Source organism: Petaurus breviceps, unplaced genomic scaffold (assembly GCF_028583685.1).
Source record: "Petaurus breviceps papuanus isolate PSGF00001 unplaced genomic scaffold, PetGlider_PUasm1.0 38, whole genome shotgun sequence".
NCBI lineage: Eukaryota > Metazoa > Chordata > Mammalia > Diprotodontia > Petauridae > Petaurus > Petaurus breviceps.
Window position 1 is genome coordinate 92655506 of NW_027186304.1, and position 24359 is coordinate 92679864.

At 37.5% G+C, this 24359-nt stretch overlaps 1 long non-coding RNA gene across 1 annotated transcript in view; it reads left to right on the forward strand.

Moving 5' to 3' along the window:
* The window catches only part of LOC138170677 (uncharacterized), a 105795-nt gene that overhangs the window by 66397 nt on the left and 15039 nt on the right, over window positions 1-24359 (forward strand). The window lies entirely within an intron of this gene.

Sequence of the window (24359 nt, forward strand, 5' to 3'; positions counted from 1 at the left end):
CTATCTATCATCTCTATCTATATATAATTTATTTATGCCTAATCTATAGTTATCTATCTATATTGACTTCTAATTTGTCTACATAGGTATCTAATCCACCTCTCTCTATGTTTGTATCTATATATAATCTATGTCTCTGATCTTTCTCATCTCTCTGTTTGAAGGAGAAGCAATGTAGAATACTCAATAGAGTAGGGGATTTAGAATCAAGAATATCTGGGTTTGAATCCCTTTTCAGATACTGACTGTGTGACCCTGGGCAGTCTTCAATCTTCCTTATCCTTATCTTCTGTAAGTAGTGATACTTTCCAGAGATGCAAGAATTAAATGAGATTATGTAAAGTGCTCTGGCAACCTTAAACCACTCTACAACTCTTAATCATTTATTATCAACAGACATACACTTTTTTGGTCTTCTAAAAATTTTTTTTCTTTTTTCCTTGGAACTTAAACACAAAGTTAGAAAGGAAAAAAAAGCATGTCATGTGCATAGCAGAACATAAAAAAGGATTTTAAATATATAATAATAAATTTTCATTTCAAGAAAGCCTGTAGGATAAATAATACTTGTGTTGAGAATTGTCCATCTTTGCTTCCTTGTGAGTTTTTTTTTGCTCTCTGCTGTGTACTTTTTTTACTTTGTTCTTTTTTTTTATCCTGCCCCCACCCCTACCCCCCCAGAAGGCTACAATAAAGTTTAGATGTTTCTCTATAGCAACAGACATAAGCTTTGTGAGATCTAGTATTCTCTGTATTTTTCAGACATTTGTGTGACACAGATATTATCTACTGTGTGATATGGCTTGCAAAAGCCTGACTGCTCCCTATGAATCCCTTTCTCCAAGATGCCCTTTGAACCAGAATTTTCAAGGGACTTTTTGCTTGTTACTTCCTAGAACTATTCTGGATCATTTCTCACTGAGGGCCTGAATGAATGAAGGAGCTGATGAGAGACAAGAAAACATTTTCTAGTTTTCTATTTCCCAGAAGGAAAGGGTGATGAGGATGATGATAACTAACATTTATATAGTGCTTACTCTGTGCCAGGCAATGGGCTTAGTGCTTTATGATTATCTCTGTTTTTTTTTTTTTTTGCTTTCTGGAGGGCAATTGGGGTTAAGTAACTTGCCCAAGGTCACATGGCTAGGTTTGTGTGTGTGTGTGTGTGTGTGTGTGTGTGTGTGTGTTAAGTGTCTGAGACCGGATCCAAACTCAGGTCCTCCTCACTCCGGGGCTGGCACTCTACTCACTTTGCCACCTAGCTGCCCCTAATGATTATCTCTTTTGATCCTTACAATACCCCTGGAAGGTAGGTACTATTAATGTCCCATTTTACTGTTGAGGAAATGAAGGCAAACAGAGGTTAAGCAACTTTTCCAGGATCACAGAGCTTAGGGAGTGTTCAAGGCTAGATTTGAACTCTGGTCTTTCTAACTCCAGGCCCTGTGCTCTCTACACTGTGTGATAGTCATTGCCAGTCCAAACCTCTCCTGGTGAATACAATTGGCCTCTGGTGACCCCTGCTTTCTTAGTACTAGACAACTCACAAACAGTCCAGGTCAGTCTACACGGACAACAAAGGGTTTGCTGGCTTTTCAGTAGGCAAGATTAAGTCCCTAAAGCCTTTTTCATATTTGTCTCCAAAGACTTTGTAGGTTTTAAGACTATCTTGCTTTTCTTGCCTTTTTATCTCTAGTTCTTTATATTCACACTATTATTATCTAGGGCATTTTCAACCCTGCCTGTCCCTGGGGTTCACAACTTGGGAGTTAACCTTAATTTCATACCATCTCTCACTGCCTATATCCAATCTGTTGCCAGGATCTGTCAATTTCACCTTTGAAATATCTCTCAAATATGCCCACTTCTCTTCTCATACACTGCCATTACTACAATGTGGGCCCTCGATCACCTCACCTTTGGACTATTGCAATAGCCTGACTGTGATCCTGCCTGCCTCAAGTTTCTTTCAGCTCCAGGCCATCCTTCATTCAGCTGCTGAAATGATGTCACTCCCCATACATCTGTATACTCAGTAAACTCCAGTAGCTCTCTATAGCTTCCAGGATCAAATACAATCTTGTTTGGCATTCAGAGCCACTCATAACCTACTCTCCTCTTCACACACCCCCTTTTCAAGTCTTCCAACTTGAAGTTTCCTGGCTAGATTTCTTTCTCAAAGACCAAGCCTTAAACCCAATTTACTCTGGATCATATGTATTGAACAATAGGTCACTGCCCAAGCACCACTTAATGGTTATTTTTTTGGGCCCTCCAGGCTCGGAGTGAATGAAAATAGTAATTATTACTCTTTTGGCCAGCAACCCTGAGGGTCTTCCCCTCCGAAAATGATTTTTTTTTTTAAATTAAAGGGGCCATTCCTTGACTCACTTTTTTTTTTTTAAAGCAATCAGGGTTAAATAACTTGCTCAAGGTTACGTGGCCAGGTGTTTCTGAGTGGGTGCTAAGTATCTGAGCCCTGATTTGATCTCCAGGTCATCCCGACACTGGAGCCAGTGCTCTTTACTTGCTGTGCCACCTGGCTGCCCCTCTTGACTCACTTTTTAAAGAGACCCATTCACTAAATGAGCATTGCCTCACTCAAAGTGAGAACCTGAAAAGACCTTAGCTTAAAAGGTCCAGGGTCTCCCATTTCATCCAGGGACATCTCCAGTAGCTTTGAAAAGATATCTGGCCACAGGACTGGATGGCTCTGAAGGAGAAAGTGAGGCTGGTGACCTTCACAGCCCTCCCTCACTCAAATAAAAGTCAATTGTAAGGCATGTCATCATCTCCCTGAGGTTTTGGTCCTCTCTGAGAGCAAAGGATAAAACTGCAACCATAGCAACCACAATACTTTATAATATTTGATCCAATGGCTCTTTGATCCAGAGTAAATAAGACACTCTATCTGTCCCTTCTAGACATTTTCTCTATCCCCCATGCCTAGAATGTTCTTTTCCCTCATTTCCACTTTCTGGATTCCCTGGCTTTCTTCAAATCCCCTAAAATCTCACTTTCTACAGGAAGCTGTTCCCAGTCCCCCTAACTCTAGTGCCTCCCTTTTGTTATTCCAAGTGTTTCCTGTGTGTATCTTGTTTGCGCAGCATGTGCTCCTTTGCTTGTTGTCTCCCGTGTTAGATTTTGAGCTCTTTGAAGACAAGGACTTTCTTCTGCCTTTCTTTGTATCCCCGGTGCTTAGCAAAGTGTCTGGTGCATAGTAGGTGCCTAATCAATGCTTAATGACTGACTGACGAGTGAGGTCATTTAATGATTTGCAAATATTGATGTAATTCTTACCAACCCATAACAATAACCACCAAATCCCAGAATTGTTCTCAAATCTGTAAGATGTTTTGGATGTGGTTGCTTATCCTTTGTTGGGATGTAAAATAACCAATATAGGGTATGTGTATGTCCACATGGGTTGTCTGAGAAAAGATCTTGGGTTAGTAGGAATAAATATATAGTGAAACTTGCCTACTCTTCTCTAAGGCAGATTTTAATTCCTGCCTAGAGGGGAGCCAGAGATGGTACCACATTAAAATTATATCTATTTATCTTCCTAAATATTGTTATAGTAGGGAAAATGCTTTTTTCTTTTTAGGTTTAATCTGAGTTCCTGGTTACTATCCCTTAAAGAGGAAGAAATACCTTGAACTTATGTTGGCAGGTTTGGTTCCTTTCCAGAAGATGCTATTTATACCAATAGTAAATAAATCCATTTATCCAATCAGACAAGTAATGCAGATAAGAATATAGCAGCATATATACAAAGTGAATGTGTTTTTCCCTGGGAAATCTCAGATCAACCAAAAGAAAGGGCCATTGGTCTCACTCAAGAGGAAATTCCCTGAAATCCCTAGGAAGGCCAACTGGAAAAAAGATGCCTTTTTCTCTCTGGTTGGGTCTCAGACTATGTGTGTCCTTTCAAAAGGGAATGCTAAAAGTTTTTTCTTCTTTTAACAATCTCAAACAGGAACCCTTTTGAGTAACTATTCTATCAATTTGGAAATGTACCTAGGCAGCAACAAACAAAACACCCCTTAGCAATCTTCAATGTGTTTGTAGATTTTTTTCATAAAACTTTAGAAAGTAGGTATAAGGATCAGTAGATGTTGCCTTCATATTTGCCTTTTAAAATATTAGTATTATTCAAGTTATTTTCTATACCTTTGGTATTCTCTCCTTCTGGCATCTTAATAATCACTTCTCTCAAAATTATGTTACTTCCAGCATGGTCCTCTGTTGTGTACATTTGGTTTAGTCTAGCAATTTTCCCCATCCTGTTCTCTTCATAATAGGACTTCACAGTTTAGGGTATGTGATATGAGTGGCAAGAAGTGAAAAATGACCATGGGGTCCTGACTGGGGAAAAGCCATAATTCACAGTAAGAAGTGAAAAGCCATTAACTTGAATTCTATGAAAGGTGAAAGCTCGGACATGGTGACCTATTAAAAAAATCATAACTTAGATACTGAATTGTAACTTAGATACTGAGTCATAATTTAGAGACTGTGACCAGCACATGACAGGTACATGACCAATACCCAGCCTTGAGTGCCTGGGAATTACCAAACCGTACTGGGTAAATGCCTGGATGTCTGGGAACTGGATTCAGTTTTAAGTACTTACAAACTAAAATATTAACCAAAATATTAACTAAGCAGAAGAACCCAAAATATCTAGCAATCCATGGTGAAATGTCCAATGGCTCCTCCTCCCTTTGTCTGATTTCTGTAATTACCACAGGGATTTTTGGGGGTCTTTGCTGTAATCCACTGAATCATCTGGCAGCCATCCCAGGTTGCCCCTGTTTTTAAGTATTTATAGTGATTGATTAAACTCCAAAATCAATCTGCAGCTTCTTAGCCTCTTCTTTTTGTATCAAACTCAACCCATGGTTGGGAGAGGTACAGGGTTTCCCAGCCAGGGGAATTCCAGACCTTAAAATGACTCTCATGCTTTGATGACTGGGAGAATGGTAGTGTTTTTTATGGAAAGGAAAATTATCAAGAGAGATTCACAGGGAAGATCATGGGTTTGGTTTGGAATGAGTTGAGAATGAAGCAGGTGGGACATAGTTAAGATGATATGTTTTTTTTTTTTCCAGTTGTGTCTGACTCTTCATGACCCCATTTGGGTTTTTCTTGGCAAAGATACTAGAGTGATTTGCCATTTCCTTCTTTAGTTCATTTTACAGGTAAGGAAATCAAGGCAAAAAACTGGGTTAAGTGACTTACCCAAGGTTACACTGCTAGTAAGTTTCTGAGGCTAGACTTTAATTTATGAAGATGAGTCTTCCTGACTCTAGGCCTGGCTCTTTAATTCACTGCACCACCTAGCTGCCCTAGAGAGATGATAAGTAGGCATATGAAAATGGGAGAACAGGACTTGTTATGCCAGTAATTGAGATACAGTCATATAGAGAAATTATAATAGAATTATAAAATGGCTGAGGTTCTCAAAAGAGAGGGTGGAGAGAGAGAGAGAGACAGAGAGAGAGACAGAGACAGAGAGAGACAGAGAGAGAGAGACAGAGAAACAGAGAGACAGAGAGAGAGAGAGACAGAGACAGACAGACAGACAGAGAAGAAAAGGGTCCAGGAAAGAATTTAGAGGATGCCTATACTTCAGTGGATGAGAAGGCTAAAAATCAGTGGGGGGAAAACTACATATTATCTTAGCTTTATTCTAGAAATCTTTGTTGCAAAGGATTTTTATTAGAAATGGCTGTGGAGTTTTTTTTTTTTAAGTTATTTTCTTAACTACTTTCCTATTTCAATCCTAGGTATAGAATAACTAATACCATGTTTATCTGCTACCCAAAGTAAAAGTAGTTTCTATCTTTGTGGAAAAAAGTTCCTTTTTAGAATAAGTTCAGCACCATAGACTTTAGCTATTTAATTTTTTTTTAAGAATTTTTATTGATACCTTGTGTTTTTACATTACCTATGTTTCCTGGTTGCCAGTTCTTATAACAAAGAATAAAAGACTAAAAGCAACAGAACTAACCAATTTATCAACCAGATGGCACATTATATTCAGAGTTCCATACTCATAGTGTCATTCAATAAGGAAGGGAGAGGGATACCTTCTGATATTATGGTAGCAAGCTTGGTTGTTATAATGTTGTATCACTGAATTTAATTTATTTTCTTGTTCTTTCTGTTTACATAGTTATAGGAAATGGGCATATTGTATTCCTGGTTCTGCTTTCCATCAGTTCATCCATGCTTCTCTATATTCATATTGTTCATTGTTTCTTACAATACAGAAATATTTTATTTTATTTATGTCTCATAATTTGTTGAACTGTTTCTCAGTTTATGGCTATCTGTTGTATTTATCATAAAAAATTGTTCAGTGATTTAGTCATGTCTGAATCTTTGCAACCCATTTAGGATTTTCTTAGCAAAGATATTGGAGTGGTTTACCATTTCCTTCTCCTCATTTTACAGAGGAGGAAACTGAGGTAAATAGAGTTAAGTGACTTTCCCAGGAGTCTCACAGCTAGTAAGTGCCTGAGGCCAGATTTGAACTCAGGAAGATAAATCTTTCTGACTCTAGGACCAGTACTTTCTCACTGTGCCACCTAGCTGCCCCATTATAAACAATACTACTATAAAAATTTCATCTATATTAAACCTTTCATTTCATCCTTGACCTCCTTGGTCAAAGATATTTATGGTCAAGGTCATTTATGGAGAAGATTGCTTCATGAAAGGGAAGTTTTCCACTTTTTCTCCTCAGCTTATGTTATATTTGGTTGGTCAATGAAATCATTTTATATTACACTGGTCAGGCTTTGCAGAAACATAAGAAAAGGTCACTTTCTAAGAAAGAGTTTCAATATGGATATTGAACTAGCAGTGAATTCTTTAGGTCAAAGGGTATAGATATTTTATTGATTTTTTTAGTAAAATCCCCAATTCTTTTCCAGAATAATTGGATCAATTAGTGGCAACAACAACAATCTTCAGCTACCAATTATAAACAGCTAAATTCCAACAATGAGAAAAATGTCTGAGATGGGAAATGGTAAAAGCATTGTTTTACTTTTTTAACAGGCTATTTGCAAAGCATGAGTTCAGATACCCTATCTCCAGTTTTCTACTTATTCTTCCAAGGCAGGAGGAAAAAGCCATTTAAAGTGGTAAACCTGACTTTCACAATGGAAACTGCTGTTAACTGTTCATATTTTATATAATACTTCTACATTAAGATTTCATCTGCTAATCATAAATATCTTTAAAAGATAACTGACAGCATAATGCATTAGAGTTTGCAAAGCACTTTACATACATTATCTCATTTGAACTTCATATCAACCTTGTGAAATTGGTGTATGTGTTGGCTTTCAGTATTTGCTCTGGCAGTTCATATCCAAAAAGTAGCTTTCATATACCTAAAGGGAGTATTAATGCAGAATGATAGTGAAAGAAAAAAAAAGTTTTAATTATTTTTTGACATAATTTGAATGGTGGTGGAGGACCCAGTACAAAATAAATTACTTCATTTATAATCAGAGATATCATGATATAAAGACACTGGGCCTGGAGTCGAAGGTTTGGGTTCAAATTTACCTTTGTGACACTAAGTGAAGCTTTTCAATCTCCCAGGACTCCAGTTTTCTCATCTGAAAAACGAGGGAGTTGAATTTGGTGCCTCTAAGACCTCTTCTAGCTCTAAAAATCTGTTATTTGAAAAATGCTAAAATTATTGGTATTATTTAAGTATTTACTGTTGATGTTTACATTTCTTTAAAGTATTGATCATTGAACTAAATGGAATTCAGACATTATCCATAATATACTGATTCAATGTATTTATGGTGAAGATTGCTTCAGAAAAAGGAAGCTTTTCCAGTCTCTGTCCTCAGCTTATGTTGTACTTGGTTGGCCAGTGAAATCACATTTTATGTTACACTGGTCAGGCTTTGCAGAAACATAAGAAGAGGCCGCTTCCTAAGATAGAATTTCAATATGGATTTCAAGTGAGACGCCACAGAGCTATCACCAACAGAAATCTCCGAGGCACTTTTCATTATGTCAGAGTGTAACAGTCATAGTAATTGAATCTTTATCCTGAACAAAGATGAGATGGCTTCCTATCCAGGGATGGAGCACTGGAAAGCATGTCATGGGTCAGCACAAGCAGTAAAATTAGACAATCTAAGCAGGAAACACAAACAGCTTTATAAAGCTGAAATACAATCTGTGGATTTCAGAGAGTTAACACAAAGAGCCACAAACTGGGAGTAAATAGGGCAATAATGCACATCATAAATACGATGTTATATTATTTGATAGAAAACAGTGCAGCCAGAGAGCTTGACATGGAAAAAAAATAATCTCACTAATTGCTTGGTCCTTACATCCCTAGTGAAAATTAAATAGAAAGGAGAAACAAGGATGCAAAACAATTTTGAAGGGAATTAAACTAGTAATTCTTCTGAACTGGCTTTGTCTTGCTACCAACAGTTGAAGTCAGTCTTTCCCCTCGTTAATATGGTCCTGTGGTACTTTTTGGAGGATTGAAAAGCAACTGTAAGATTTACTAGTTTCCTAGCAGGGGAAACTGTTGTCTGGATGGAGGATTACAATTGGAGAAGACATTGAGTGTAGTATTCTTATGATAGCTGTTATGGATCCTCTTTAGTGTTTTTCTATTTATTCTTTCCCATTAACTATATGATATAATAGCTAGAGAACTGGTCTTGAAACCAGGAAGATCTGAATTTGTCCTGCCCTTCACACATACTGGTCATGTGGTTTGATCAAGTTATAACTTAAAAAAAATAATTTACTATTAGTTTACAGCATTCAGTTCCATAAGTTTTTGAGTTCCAAATTTTCTTCCCCCCCTTCCACTCCATAGTGGCATGCAATCTGAAGTCATAACCTCTTAATGTTGTTGCAGAGAAGGTGCCTACCTACATTAGTAGAGGGAATTTCCTATAGCCATGAAATCATAGTCGATTCCCTATTCCTAACTATTTAAAATGATAATCTTCATTCAAGGCAAAGTTGATCTAATGAAATTTGTGTTTTAAGTATTTGTTCCCTAACTCTGGAGAACATTGAGAAATGTCTGTGAAAATAAAAAGTCAATGATATAATACTGTTAAGATTTTATTTTTAATTAAGTCTCAAAATTAATTGACTTCCTATGAAACAAATACTATTTGTCTTATATAAGGAAAATACTATATGTCTTATATAAATTCCTATAAGACATACTAGTTCTGGCAATGACCCCAGGAAAATCAAATAATTTTTGACATCTGGGGTTTTGAGGACACCAAAGATACTGGGTAAATTTTTACTTTTTTTATATTTTCCTCTCTTTTTTATTTTTTATTTTACATCATTCATTTCCACAAGATTTTGAGTTACAAATTTTCTCCCCATTTTTCCCTACCCACCACCCTAAAACAGCGATCCCACTGAATATCCCCTCCCTCAATCTGCTCTCTCCCATATCTTCCCCCATGCCCCCTTTGACTTTCCAGTAGGGCACAGTGGATCTCTATGCCCCAGTGCCTGTATATCTCATTTCCCAGTTACATGTAAAATAATAATAATAATAATATGTATATATATTTTTAAACATTTGATTTTAAAGCTTTGAATTCCAGGTTCATTCCCATCCTCCCTTGTCACCCACCCTCACTGGGAAGATAAGCAATTCAATATAGGTTGTACTTGTGTAGCTATGCAAAACATTTCCATAGTGTATATATTGTGAAAGATTGACTATATTTCCCTCCATCCTATCCCACCCCCACTTGTTCTATTCTCTACTTTGATCCTGTCCCTTTTCTAAAGTGGGTGCTTCCAACTTCCCCCCCCCAGCTTGCCCTCCCTTCCATTATCCCCCCTCTCTTCCCCTTCCCCTCTACTCTCCTATAGGGGGAGATACCCTATTTAGTATGTATGTCATTCCCTCCCTAAGCCAAATTAAATGAGAGTAAGGGACTTCCTGTTCTTCCTCTCCATTGTAACAATTTTCTCTTGCCTCTTCTATATGAGATAATTTACCTCATTCTGTCTCTCCCCATCTCCTCTCATTATATTCCTCTCTCACCTCTTAATTTCACCTTTTAATTATCATCCCTTCCTATTCAATTGGTTCTGTGCCCTCTGTCTATGTATACTTGTAGACATATATACACATACTCACATATACATTCATACGCCCATATACCCTCCTATATACACATATATATGTATACATACATGTATCCATACATACAGGTGTATACACACATTTTTTTATTCCTTCAACTATTCTTATACTAAGAAAAGTTTCGTAAGTTACAATTATCGTTTTTCCATGTAGGAATATAAGTAGTTCAACTTTGATCAGTTCCTTATGATTTCTTTTCCCTGTTTACCTTCTCATGCTTCTCTTGCTTCTTATATCTGAATGTCAAATTTTCTATTAAACTCTGGTTTTTTCATCAAGAATGCTTGAAAGTCCACTATTCCACTGAATGATCATATTTTCCCCTGAAACATGATACTCAATTTTGCTGGGTAGGTGATTCTTGGTTTTAATCTGAGCTCCTTGACTTCTGGAATATCATATTCCAAGCCCTTCAATCCCTCAGTGTAGAAGCTGCCAGGTCCTAAGTTATACTGATTGTGTTTTCACAATATTGAACTTTTTTCTTCCTGGATGCTTGTAATATTTTCCTAGGAGTTTTCTTTTTGGGATCTTTTTCAGGAGGTGATTGGTGGATTCTTTTTTTTTTTTTAAAGCAATCGGGGTTAAGTAACTTGCTCAAGGTTACATGGCCAGTTATTTCTGGGTGTGGTGCTGAGTATCTGATGGTGGATTCTTTCAACCTCTATTTTGCCTTCTGGTTCTAAAACATCAGGGCAATTTTCCTTGAGAATTTCTTGAAGGATGATTTCTAGGTTTTTTTTATTGATCATGGCTTTCAGGTAGTAAAATAATTTTAAAATTATCTCTCCTGGATCTATTTTCCAGGTCAGTGTTTTTTTTTTCCAATGAGATATTTCACATTGCCTTCTATTTTTTTCATTTTTTTGGATCTGTTTAACAGCATCTTGATTTCTCATAAAGTCACTAGATTCCATTTGCTCCAATCTAATTTCTGAAGGAATGATCCTCTTCAGGGAGCTTTTGAAATTCTTTTTCCATCTGGCAAATTTGGCTTTTTAAGGCATTCTTCTCCTCATGCCTTTTTAAGTCTCTTTTGCCATCTGAGTTAGTATATTTTTTAAGGTGTTATTTTCTTCATTCAGGTTGTTGACTCTCATTTCATAATTTTTCTTGCATTGTTCCCATTTCTCTTCCCAATTTTCCTCTACTTCTCTTATTTGATTTTCAAAATCCTTTTTAAGCTCCTCTATGGCCTGTAACCAGCTCATATTTTTCTTGGAAGCTTTTGGTGCAAGAGTTCTGACTTTGCCATCTTCCTTCTGTTCCATGCTTTGATCCTTTTTGTCCCCAAAATAGGAGTATAAAGTTGGAGTGTTCTGTTTGCTTTGCTTCCTTTGGTTGTTCATGTTGGCACTCAATTACTTGACTTTTGAGCCTTTTGCCACAGTAGATCTCTGCTAACAGAAAGGGGAGTTTTATCCCAAAGTTGGGGTTTTCTCAGCTGCTGAAGGTATTGATTGGGTGCCCTCTCTGAAGCCTCTACATGTTCTGGCAGACCGCTCATGCATCCAAGGACCTCCCTCCTAGACAGTGATTCATATCAGGGCAGCTTAAAGCAAGACTGATTACCCCTCAGACTGGTTGCTTGGTCCCCCTATATTCTACAGACCAGGAGTTCTGAAGCAGCCACAAGTTGGGGGGGGGTATGGGAGACGTGAGGGGGATCTGCACTGCCATGGCACCTCAGCCACTTCTCACTCTGGGTGCAAAGGCCATCGCACTCCTGAATTTCCAGGTCCCAAAGTCCACACTGCACTGATCTCTCACTTTGTCCTTAGCATCTATGGGTTGATAATTCTGGAGACTGCCACAGGTGCTGGTGATCTGAAGTCCCTCCAGCCGGGAGCTGGTCAGACTACCTGAGGCTTAAACATGGGGTTTACGTGAGGCTGGGCTGGGCTTGGCTCCCAGAGTGCTGAGCTGGCTGCTTCCTGCCTGCCTGCTGGGCTGTCCTCAGCATGAGGTTAGCTTTTTTGTGTCATTTTGTGGGTTCTGTAGCTCCAAAGTTTGTGTAGAGTAATTTTTTACATGAATTGGAGGAGGTGGGAGCTGCAGCTGTTTGGAAGTACTGTTTCTACTCTGCCATCTTGACTCTGCCCCAATTTTTACTTCCTTTTCCCTGCAGGAAAACCTTCTATAAAGAAGCTGACCTCTTTCCTACCCAATTCTCATGGGGGAGAAATAATAAAAATTAATAATGCTTTATCTTACCTGATGCTCTCTCCCTTTTAAGACACTTTCATATATGTTATCTCATTTGATCTTCATAAGTTACTGAAGTTCCTTTTAAGCAGGTAAGAAAAGTATTGATGAGGGAGGTTGAGTAAATTTCTAGAAATCACATAGTTTGAAAATCAAAGCATCACAGAATCTCAGAGTAGGAAGAGTTTTCAGAGATGATCTAATCCAACCCATGCCTATCCATCACCCCCCAACAAATGATCATCCAGCTTTTGCTTGATCCTCTAGTGATTTCTAAGTCATGTGACCAATAAGATGGAGGACTATTCATTTTCTCCCATACTCATTAACTCTCAAAAGCTCCCCCAAAGAGAACATGCACCAGAAGTAAAGCAATAATAGTTATCTCATTACTAAACCTTATGGCTTCACAGTAAAGAGTGCTAATTTCTAATGCTCTCACTCAGTACCACTGCCTTTCCAGCATCCCCTGTGCTATGGCAGGGTGCACAACCACTATTCCTGAGGCCATCTATTTTGCTTTTGGTTGGAAAACAAAGCAACAATAAAAAGAATACAGATTGCCTCTAGAAGATTTCCATTGAGATGTAACCCACTACTCCCTGAGGCAATCTATTTTACTTTTGGTTGGGAACCACAAAACTATCACCCATCTCTTGACTTTGTCCATGAAAGATGGAGCAGATTTTGTGGAAAGAATACTGGATGTGAAGGGAAGAGAAAAATAGGTTTCAATCCTGCCTTTTACAGTCACCAGACCTTGGGTTTCTGAGCTGCAGTTTCCTTAACTATAAAATCCACCAGTCTAGTAAATTAAGAGAATTGGAAAGTTATGATGGCATTGCCTGCTCTTGGTGAAACCATGTTGGCTCTTTGGGTTCACCTTTTTCTTTTCTAGATATGCACAAATTATCCCTTTAAAAAATATTTTACCGAGTATCCAGATCAAGGTCACTGGCTTATACTTTGCAGATTCCATCTTACTTTTTTTATATCAGAATAACAATAACCTGATGCTATGGTACCTTTCCCCTTTCTCATGCTTGTTCAAATATCATGGACAATGGCTCAGCAATGGCAGCTGACAATTCTTTTAGTAGTCTGGGATGTTCATTTCTGCTGATTCAAACTCACTGAGGTCAATTAGAGAATTTCTTACTTTGTAGGCATTTTGGATTTCACCTGTCTCATAAACATCTTTATTTTGTATTTTCCAGTCCAAAGGTTATTCTTCTTAGAAGATGAATGGTGATGGAGCCGGGATTAGAATTCGGGTCTCCTGACGAACTGACCAAGTCTTTCATTCTCCGATGATATTATTCCTGTGATGATTAGAGTTCTGTGCTACTTTCCATTATCTATATCCTGAATTCACCTTTTCTTACCGTGTGCTTAACAAAAGACTTGAAAATACCTAGTCACCCTTTTCTTTCAGGATGTCAAACTACTGTTGTGCTCCTTACTCTTTTTCTACTACAAGCTCCTATGACTTGCCCAGTATGTGGTGGCTATTATCAGGACTTGCAGGTTACAAGGGAGGAAGCAAGCTCTGTGGAACAGGAAGAATGTTAAGGGGGAAATGCCAAGAGTGGGGAGCAGATAATTTCAAGTTCAAATAGGGGGTGTTGCTGATGAGTAGGCCCTACCATACAGGTAGTTAGAACATGAAAGTTTAATTATTTCAAGCTTGCCAGAAGGCTTTGCATTGGTGATGGAATGTCTTGTTGCTGTCCAGAGATGTAACAATGGGATTGTGGGAGACTCTAGGCTTCTCTCAACTTGACACAATTCTTACCTTGTATGGTGTGCATGCTTGCGCGCGCGCGCACACACACACACACATACACACACAGATACTATAACAGCCACCATTTGGTATGTTTCCATGGGGAGAAAAGGGAGAGAATGGGGAGGTCATTACTCAGCAGGACCAAGACCAGAACCAGAACTGGTTGTATTACTGTTCTGTTTCACAAATGTGCTCTTACCAGCTGGGCAACCCTTACTTAGCTTTTGTATCTCTTGCTCATATTGGGCCAGTCATTTACTTCTGATACCAACTGTAAAATGGAGACAATAAGAGTACCTAACTTGCAGAGTTGTTGTGGGGATCAAATGAAATAATGTTTGTAAAGCCCTTAGGACAGTGCCTGGCATAGTGTAAGTGCCATATAAATGCTAGCTGTTATTATTACTGTTTTTGTTGGTATTATTTGAATGACCACTTAAACTATTACTGTAATTGACAGGGTGGTGAAAACGACTCTGATTCAATGAGGGAGAAAGGGAGGGCAAGGATTTGCCTTTAGGGGTGGTCAGATACTAACCCATGGCACCTGTTACACAAGAGTTCTGGGGAATTTTGAAAAAAATCCCACCAGTGGGATAAAATAAGACGGAGTGCCCAATGGAATTGGGAAGTGACTGGAAGAAAAAACATGGGTTTGGGGATGACATACCAAAGGCTAGGATTTTCAGGAAAGAAAAAAAAAACTCAGACCTTTTGAAACTTGAGCTTAACTCCTTTAACATCAGAAATAGCTCCAGCAAGTTGTCTTGTCTTTCTCATAAGGAGTCCTCTTGTTTTATTTTGTTTGTTCTTGTGTGCAGTGAAGGTATTCTGTCAAAAGTGTCTGTTCGTGTTCTGTATTTGCTCATCTGGTCAGGATTCTTTTTGCTCTGGCTCCATTGCTCAAAAAGAAAACAGGTGTTTGTTCTTCCCCCTGTGAAGCAGGGATAAAAGGAGGGTTTTTTTTTGTCAGGAAGTTTCTCAGCTTCCAATGAATATAGCCTTCTCTCTATATTTCCATTTTGGTCAAATTAGAATGGAGAGAGAGGGGAGAAGAAAGAAGAGATGGAAAGAATAGTACTTTCTCTTTTATACACATAAATATGAGGGTATTAAATGAAAACTAAACTAACACTAGAATCAAGCTACATTTAAAGCTCAAGATTAACCAGGCATACTCTTTTTGTATGTAGCTTTCTAAACATGATGGGCATGGTTAAAATGAAAACTTTTTGTGGAATTTCTGTTATAAGTGCCCCCAGAATCCTCTTCCATGAAAGTACAAAATGTTTAATTGTTTTATGATTTTGGGAAAGGAAAGTGATTTATATTCAGGAGACCTGTCTTTGGGTGCAGGGCGGCCCCTCTTGTGGAGGTAACACTAATCCAGAACAAGACCACTACTAGAGGGTTGGGGAATCTAATGTTTATGAGGTAATGTCATGTTTGTGCCTTTACTTAGGGCAGAAGTACAGATAGCTTTGAGTGTCTGTACCAGAGTTCAGTGAGAGAATATAGTCTTATCAGCTTTCTGAGAGAAAAGAAAGCATTGGCTTCTGTGGAAATATGTGTGGGAACAAGGAAAGCCTTTGGTGAATTTTAACCTGAGATTTTTATTTACACTGTAGTAATTAGGAAACTGGCTTTGGGATTTTTTTTTTGACGTTTACTTTTTATTTATAAGAGGCTAAATACATTTATTTTGTAAATAGATATATTTAAATATTATCCCATTTGAACACATTTCCCTAAGATTCCCCCCAATCCCAACACATACCCTTCTACCTTTGCCAAATGGGAGAATAGTAATTGCTTAGTGGTTTATTAAGAGAATAACTTGAAAGCACTAGATTCATAAGCAACATGAAATATCTTGATTGTAAGAAATGTTGCTTCTAGTATAAAAATAACATGCAAATTACTGATTATTGTGGAATCTCTGGACAACTGGACAAATTCATTTAGTCTAAAGTCTCTTATTTGCCCCATTTGCTAATTATATAAGACTGAGAAACAGGGACAAATAATGAAAAAGTATATGACCTTTATATCTTTGTGAATATGACACAATTTTTCACTGTGTTAAGACATTGACAGTGTATATAAAGACTCATTTTCAGGCCTAGACTCACTACTCCAGGCCTTTGAGGAGGGAAACAATCTTGAAGCCTACTGGGAACAGTCTTCTCTGAACGCTCAGCCCACCATGCTGATGCTTTCAAACATTAGGACTTTCAATCTTAGATAATATTTCTAAAGCTACTTAACACAGTGCCTGCCACAAATTGGGTGCCTAATAAATTCTTTTCCCTTCCCTTCCCCCATTATAAAAGACCTTTACCATTTTGGAAGTTGATATAGTGTTGTCTTGTCTTTTTCATAATGAGTCCTCTTGTTATATTTTGTTTGTTCTTGTGCAGCCTCAGAGACATGAAGATAGTTTGAGTAACTTTAATGAGTGACTTTCTGGTGTAAGCTCATTGTAAATAAAGCTTATTTTATTCTTTGTATTTCTATCTCCAACCTCTAATACAGGACCTGGAACATAGCAAATGCTTAATAAATACTTACTGGTTAATTATTTATTTTGAAAAAGGAGCAATTATAACTCTCATGTGTTTACTTGTGTATAAAGCACTTTGTAAACCACAGTGATTTATAAATGTTAGCTATTATTTATTATTTTATTTCTATACAAGTCCCAGAACATGATTTTTTTATTTGTTACTTTTATGATTGATGTTTGCATCAAACTGTATTAAAGATGGCTAAGAAGAAAAGAACTGGAAACTTTTAGAAAAGACCTAGTATAAACTAAAGATGACTATTTACCACAATGACAAGTATTATGCCACAACTGTGAACTTGTTGGTATTACTTAACTTGAGAAACAGATGTATTCTGTTTTAAGTTGGAATGAGTAGAACCTATGTGAAGTGGAATTGGAATTTCTTATAAATGTAAAGTTTAGATCATCTTACTTTATATTAAGGTAAAAATGTTTACATTGCCAAGTCAATGCAAGGAAAGATGCCAAAAGCTGCCAATAGGGACTGCTATCTATCACCTCCCAATTTTATACAGTCATGTTTAAGTAGGTGGAAATTTCTGGAAAAATTTAAAGGATGGCTTTATGAGAGGAATAGCAGGATCATTTCACCATGATATTGTTCCACTCTGAATGGGGATTCCCAGCAGTTAAAGGCATCCTTTGGTTGTATGTTCTGATGAATTGGTTGTTCCAATGGAGTATCTCTGAGCTATACCTGCACTCAAATACCATCAAAGCATTTTCCTCTAAAATACCACTAATAGGTCAATTTGTGACTCAAAGCACCAGGTCTGACAAAATAATGATAATAATAAATTTAGTGCTTACTATATGACAGGCATAGTGTTAAGCACTTCATGAGGATCATCCGATCCTCACAACAGCTCTGAGAGACAGGTGCTATTATTATCCCCATTTTACATATGAGGAAAGTGAGGCAAACTGAAATTAAATGACTTTCCCAGGGTTATACAGTAAGTTTTTAAGACCAGATTTGAACTCAGGTCTTCCTGGTTCCAGGTCTGTTACTCCATTTGCTATGCCACCCAACTGCCCAGATTGGATGTTGTTAAAATAATTTTCTTCTTCCTCTTTTCAGAGCAAATCCTTCCTAATATGGCAAGAAATATTTAGTGCTTTATGATGAATCTATTGTTAATATCAATAAGCTTCCCTGAGTCCATAGTCATGGGGAGGCAGGGATGGGAAAAAACCCGAACAACAACAAAACCCATTTTGTTATGTTTTTCCTATTTTGAATTTGCAACAACCTAAATGCTTTCTGCCCCATTCAAGGAAATTAAGACATGAGAATTCTTTGTTCAAAGTAGTGATCCCACTATTTTCCCTGAAACATAAACAATTGGCTCTAGGAGGGAAAACATTAACCCTGAGTTTTTTATGATGGCCCTCGGAATAAAAGAGTAGAAGTGTGAGAGGAAGAAGTGTACGTAAGTATGACTCTAATGAACAGAGTGCCACTTTTTAAAGGAATAAGTGTGCATAAATGTCATTGCATTAATAACCATAGTGGCCACCATATTGGGAACGACAAGATTGAACCTAGTGGTGTTGTGTACAGTAATGATAGCCCCTAAATTACCAAGGAGATACCACTTAATTTTGAACCTTCTTTCCAAGTTGGATGGCTCAGTTAGAATAAATTCAGCATAAGTTTAGCTAAATAAGAGGTGGTTGTGGTAGGGGATGCCCTCAGCTCTGACTTTACTAGAGAAGTATAACTGTTGACTAGGGCACTGCAGTAAGGAAAGTGATCATGGAAGGAGCCAAGGACCTTCCCTAAAATCCAAGATGAGGGATGGTAAATCTTAGGATAACATCACTGAAGCACTGGGTAAATAGATTCACCAGGACATAATTGTAGCAGTACTAGTTTTAGTAATAAGCTCTGTAGTCCTCTTTGTGAGAAATTGTTTAACTTTGCCTAGTAACTAACCAGATTCATAGTGTTGTAACCTAGAGCAAAGGGCTGGTTCCTCTGTTTCTAAGGATGATTGAGATTAAAGTATGGGAAGATGGCAGAGTAGGTCAGCAATCTTCAGGCTCTCCAAACTAAATTTCTTCTATGAAAGAGAGAGAGAGAGAGAGAGAGAGAGAGAGAGAGAGAGAGAGAGAGAGAGAGAGAGAGAGAGAGAGAGAGAGAGAGAGAGAGAGAGAGAGAGAGAGAGAGAGAGAGAGAGAGAGAGAGAGAGAGAGAGAGAGAGAGAGAGAGAGAGAGAGAGAGAGAGAGAGAGTCTCTCTCTGTCTCTCTCTCTGAGACTCTCTGTGAGTCAGAGAGTCTCTGAGAGAGAGAGAGAGAGAGAGAGAGAGAGAGAGAGAGAGAGAGAGAGAGAGAGAAACATTGTCTCAGAGTGAATGCTGAACAACAGAAATAAACAGGAGTTGGGGTAAAGCAGTTGTCCTTCTAGGAAAAGTTGAGAAGACCCCAGGAGACATCTGAGCCCCAGGGGTAGAGATGTGGCTTGAATGAAGAGCAGACACCTCCAGGCCAACTTCGGGGAATCAACAAACAACAATTCCTGGGCTCAGGTTGCTAGGGAGGCAGCTTCTGCCTCAGGAACTTTCACCTCAGGGAGGGTGTAGGGGTTGGATGGCTGAGTAGAAGAAGATTGAAGAACCTTGCATTGTTAAGGATTCTCTGAGTATAGCTGTGCTGACTAGATATGGTCCTGGGTTGCAGCTGCAAGGAAGAAGGAGCTAGCACACACCTAGCAGAGGGGCAGGGATCCTGCTGACTGTGGGCACTTGGAGTACAGAGTCCCTGGTTTTGGTTCCAGGGCAGAGAGAACAGGTGAAATTTGCAGCCATTGGAGGGACCATAGGGAGCAACAGTAGGTTTTTAAGGCCAGCTTTGAGTGAGTAGGAAAAAAACTTTTTTTTTTTTTTGCTTTTTGGAGGGCAATTGGGGTTAAGTGACTTGCCCAAAGTCACATGGCTACTAAGTTTGTCAAGTGTCTGAGGCCATATTTGAACTCACATCCTCCTGACTCCAGGGCTGGTGCTCTATTTACTGCGCCACTTAACTGCCCCCCAAACACCTAACTTTTGTCAGACAACAAGGATGGGGATCCTAGCCATGGTTTAGGGGCAGAGAGGAATGCCTAAGGTTGGGCCATGGAACAGAGCTCAGAAAACTTGGGACTAGAATTATTATAATAATAAGCTGCTAAAAACAAAATTAAAAAATTGAGTGAGCAAAGGATAAAGAACCCAACCATAGATAGCTACTATGGGGATAGAGAAGATCTGGGTTCATATTCAGAAGATAATGGAGCTAAAAAAACCACTCCTTTTTCAATGAGAAATGGCTAATGGTCACAAGTGCAAAAAGAGTTCTTGGGAAAACTCAAGAAGGACTTTAAAAATCAAATAATAGCAATTGAGGAAAACTTAGAGGAAAAAAGAGCAATCCAAGAAAATGATGAAAAGAACCTCCACCAACTGTAATAAGAGAATCAAAAATTTAAGGAAGAAAATAATTCCTTGAAAAGTAGAATTGGGCAAGGGGAAGCTAAGGATATTATATGACACCAAGAATCAAAAGAATGAAAAAATAGAAGGGAATACGAAACATCTCACCAGAAAAACAACTGATCTGGAGAATAGATTGAAGTGATACAATATAAGAATTGTTAGACTATCTGAAAGAAAAGATCAAGAAAGAGCCTTGATACAATATTACAAAAATTATTAAGGAAAATTATTCTGAAGTTCTAGAACAGGAAGGCAAAGCAGAAATATAAAAAAAAAATCACCAATCACCACTTGAAAGGAGTAAAGTTTCATCATAACCAATTTCAAAGCTCCCAGGTTAAAGAGAAAATATCGCAAGCAACAAGAAAAAAAACCAATTTAAATATAATGGAACTATAGTCAGGATTATAGAAGACCTAGCAGCTTATACTTTGAAGGACCATAGGTCTTAGAATGCTATATTTTATAGAGCAAAAGAGTTGGGATTACAAATAAGGGTAATTTACCCAGCAGTTACATATAATCCTTAATGAAAAAAAAAATGAACATTTAACAAATTGAAAGAATTTAAAGTATTTGTGACAAAAAGGAAGGACTTAATGGATAATTTGACATATGAGATCCAGGAGAAATATAAAGTAAACATTAAAGACCAATTATAAGGGCCTCAATAAGGTCAAACTGTTTGCTTCTTATATGTGGAAATGTTATCAATATTCCTATGACTATCATTATTTGGGTAGTTTGAACTTGGGCTGAGCTGTGTATGATGGGGTGATTTTAAAAAACAAAACTGCATTGGGAGAGATAAAAAAGAGTAATTATCTCATACAAATTATCCATGAAAGGAAGAATTGATATAGAAGCAAGTGGGGTGGGGACCTAGTAGTGCTGAAACCTTACTTTCATAGGAAGTGAGTTGTTGTTGTTTGCACTTCCTTCTTGAAGAGGACCATGATATCTGGAAGGTGATATCATGACTTGCAAGTAAATTAGTGCTGTGCAAAGTCACCAGCCTCGCTCTCTCCTCCAAAGCCATCTGGGTCCAGTGGCAAGATATAAATCAGGATGACTGAAATGGCCTTGGATGCAGTGGGACACCTTGGCCTTTTTAAACTAAGGTCTTTCCCAGGTTTCAGTTTGTCTGAAGCCAACACACATTCAGTGATTAAGGCTAGGTGAGAAAGGAAGCAAAGAATGGTCACTTTTATGTAGTAAAAAAAAAAATCAATCTGGGAAGGGAAAACACTTCCAGGATTTCTGGCCATAATAGAAACAGTTGCTATTTACACTCACTCTGAGCCACCAGAACACAACCAAGTGTAACTTGGTCTTGGATCTATTGTTGGCCAATCAATGAGAGGCAAAGTCATCTGGGTTTAAGGCATGGTCTTTGAAAAAGAAATCTAGTCTGTAAACCCTAAGATATTTTGCAAGGTTTCCATGATCAAAATTATATTCCTTTGGGCAGAACATCTGCACATAAGAGTATGATTCCCTATGTGAGGAGAGGGAGCAGAGGGAGGGGGAGAAGGAGTAAAGGAGGGAAGGAAGGAAAGATGGAAGAAAGGAATGAAGGAAGGAAGGGAATGGGCTAGGAGATAGGATAAAAGAAAGGGTTTTAGAAGGCTGTGTAGATTAAGAACTAGGAGAGGGAAGAAGATAAGGGAGAAACCCTTAAGTAGATTAAGGTGAAAGGTGGAGGGAGAGAATAAGGGAGAGACCCTTAGAGGGGTGGGTAGATTAAGGAAGGCAAGGTAGCAAGTAGAAGGAAATTAGACAAGTGAGGAGGGATAGGGTAAATAGGGTAAGAAGGATAATGAGGAGAAATAGGATGGAAAGAAATACAAAAGTAATTATAACTTAGAATGTGAATGGAATTAATTTACCCATAAAATGGAAATAGCAGAATGGATTAAAAATCTGAATCAACAATATATTGCTTTCAGGAAAAAATAAAAATGAGAGATTTAATAATACAGAGATTAAATAAAGGACTGGAATAGAATTTATAATGTAAAAAAAGTAGGGGGCAGTAGTTATGATCTCAAATAAAGTTGAAGCTAAAATAAACTTAACTAAAAGAGAAATATAGGGAAACTACACTATGTGTCACCAGTATTATTAAGGTTTGTTTTAGACCATTTAAAATAACTAGACTGTATAAAGTCATACCTCAGTTGATGAATGGTCAAAGGATATGAAGAAGCAGTTTTTTGAAGATTAAATCAAAACTATATGTAGTCATATGAGAAAGTGCTCTAAATCATTATTGATTAGAGACATATAAATTAAAATAACTTTAAGATATCTTATACCTATCAGATTGGCTAAAATGATAGATCCTTTTCAATGGGGGAATAACTAAACAAGCTGTGGTATATGATTGGGATGGAATACTGCTGTGATATAAGGAAGATTGAGCTGGTTGACTTAGAAAAGTATGGAAAGATTTGGGTCTATGAAGGAAGATGCTATCCACTTCCAGAGAAAGAACTGATAAATAGAAATATGTATAATGTTGTCTTACATATGTGTATTGTGTGTACTGTCTGTGTTTATAGATATGTATGTATATGTATATTTATATACATATATAAATGTGTTCATGCTTAATTGTAACCTTTTTTGGGGGTCGGAGGTAGGGAGGGAGAAAACATAAACGAAGAGTGCACAGCAGAGAACAAAAAAAGCCTAGAAGGAAGCACAGAAAAGCTGGGTTGCTTTAAGAATAATGTGTAGGATATATTACATAGATTTTTGGGAAATGAACATTTATTGTTTTATATTGAATCCTCTCTTATGTTCTGCTGTGTACATGGAATTTTTTTTTCATTTTGTATCTAAGTTTAAAATAAATTAAACCAAAAAAGAGATTAAAGTATGGCCATCCATGTCTCTACTTAAGAAATTGAATGTGATAAGCTATGTCCAGGTTTATATACATTACCAGAGTTTTAAAGAGAAAGTCCCTCCTAGGCTATGTAGCAGATAGAATTTCATGTGGGAATTGGGAACTCTGCTGACCAGTAGGTCCTGCCTTAAAATAGAGAAAAAAATGATTTTTTGTTTGCTTATTTTAAGTATTCAAGAAGGCTTTGTACTGATCACACAGTGACTGGTGTTCCCATAGAGATATAAAAACAAATTGGGATGGAAGAGGGTAAGGGGCAATCTATACCTCCTTTGACTTGGAGGTTTTCTTAACATGCAGGGGATATAGAAACAACCATTTAGGTACATTTTCTTAGAGAGATAAAAGGGAAAATGAAAAAGTCCAGCCTTACCAGACCCACAAACAAGAGTAGCATTATAAATATATATCTTTGCTCTGTGTTTTATAATTATATCCTTACCTTTATAGCTATATATACATATCTTACCAACTAAATCTGCTTTTATAACTCTTGTCTTTTTTTTGGGGGGGGGGTCAGTTATTCACACTGTTCTACTTCTTAGGTGTAGAATAGTTGCCACCAAACTTTCCACAATAAGTGAATTGCGTGCCTAATGGAATTGTGTAAGAGGCAGATTGGAAAGGGAAAATGTCTGACTGACAAGAAGCATAGTCTATCTAAGATCCTAGGTAATAAGAATTATGTGGGTTTGTTAGAGAATTGACCAAGAACTAGAAAGAATAAACTTAGAAAAAGTCTTAGAATTCTGAGTATGCAACAAAAGACTGCTCAGGGAACTTGTTCCTCTTGAGAGCAGGACTATCGTTCTTTTCCATTTGTATTCCCAGCACATAATAATGATGACTATTTTTAAAAAAAGTTTTTTTTCATTCATTTCTACAACCCAGCAGTAGCATAAAATATAAAAAGGTTAAACATGCATAATTTTAAAATCCATGGATAATTTTTCATGGTCCTATTATTTTTAAGGGATATTCAAAGGAGAAAGATCTTTGCAAAATATAAATTTATCCAAGTATATCAACAGCTGGCAATTAATGATACTATTCCAGGTGCCCAAATATTCATCTGGGGCAGTCTGAGTCAAGTACCTTCAGCTGGGAGCTTCTACTAGCTTCAGACTTTCCTTGTGTTTCTTTTTCTTTTCTTTTCTTTTCTTTTCTTTTCTTTTCTTTTCTTTTCTTTTCTTTTCTTTTCTTTTCTTTTCTT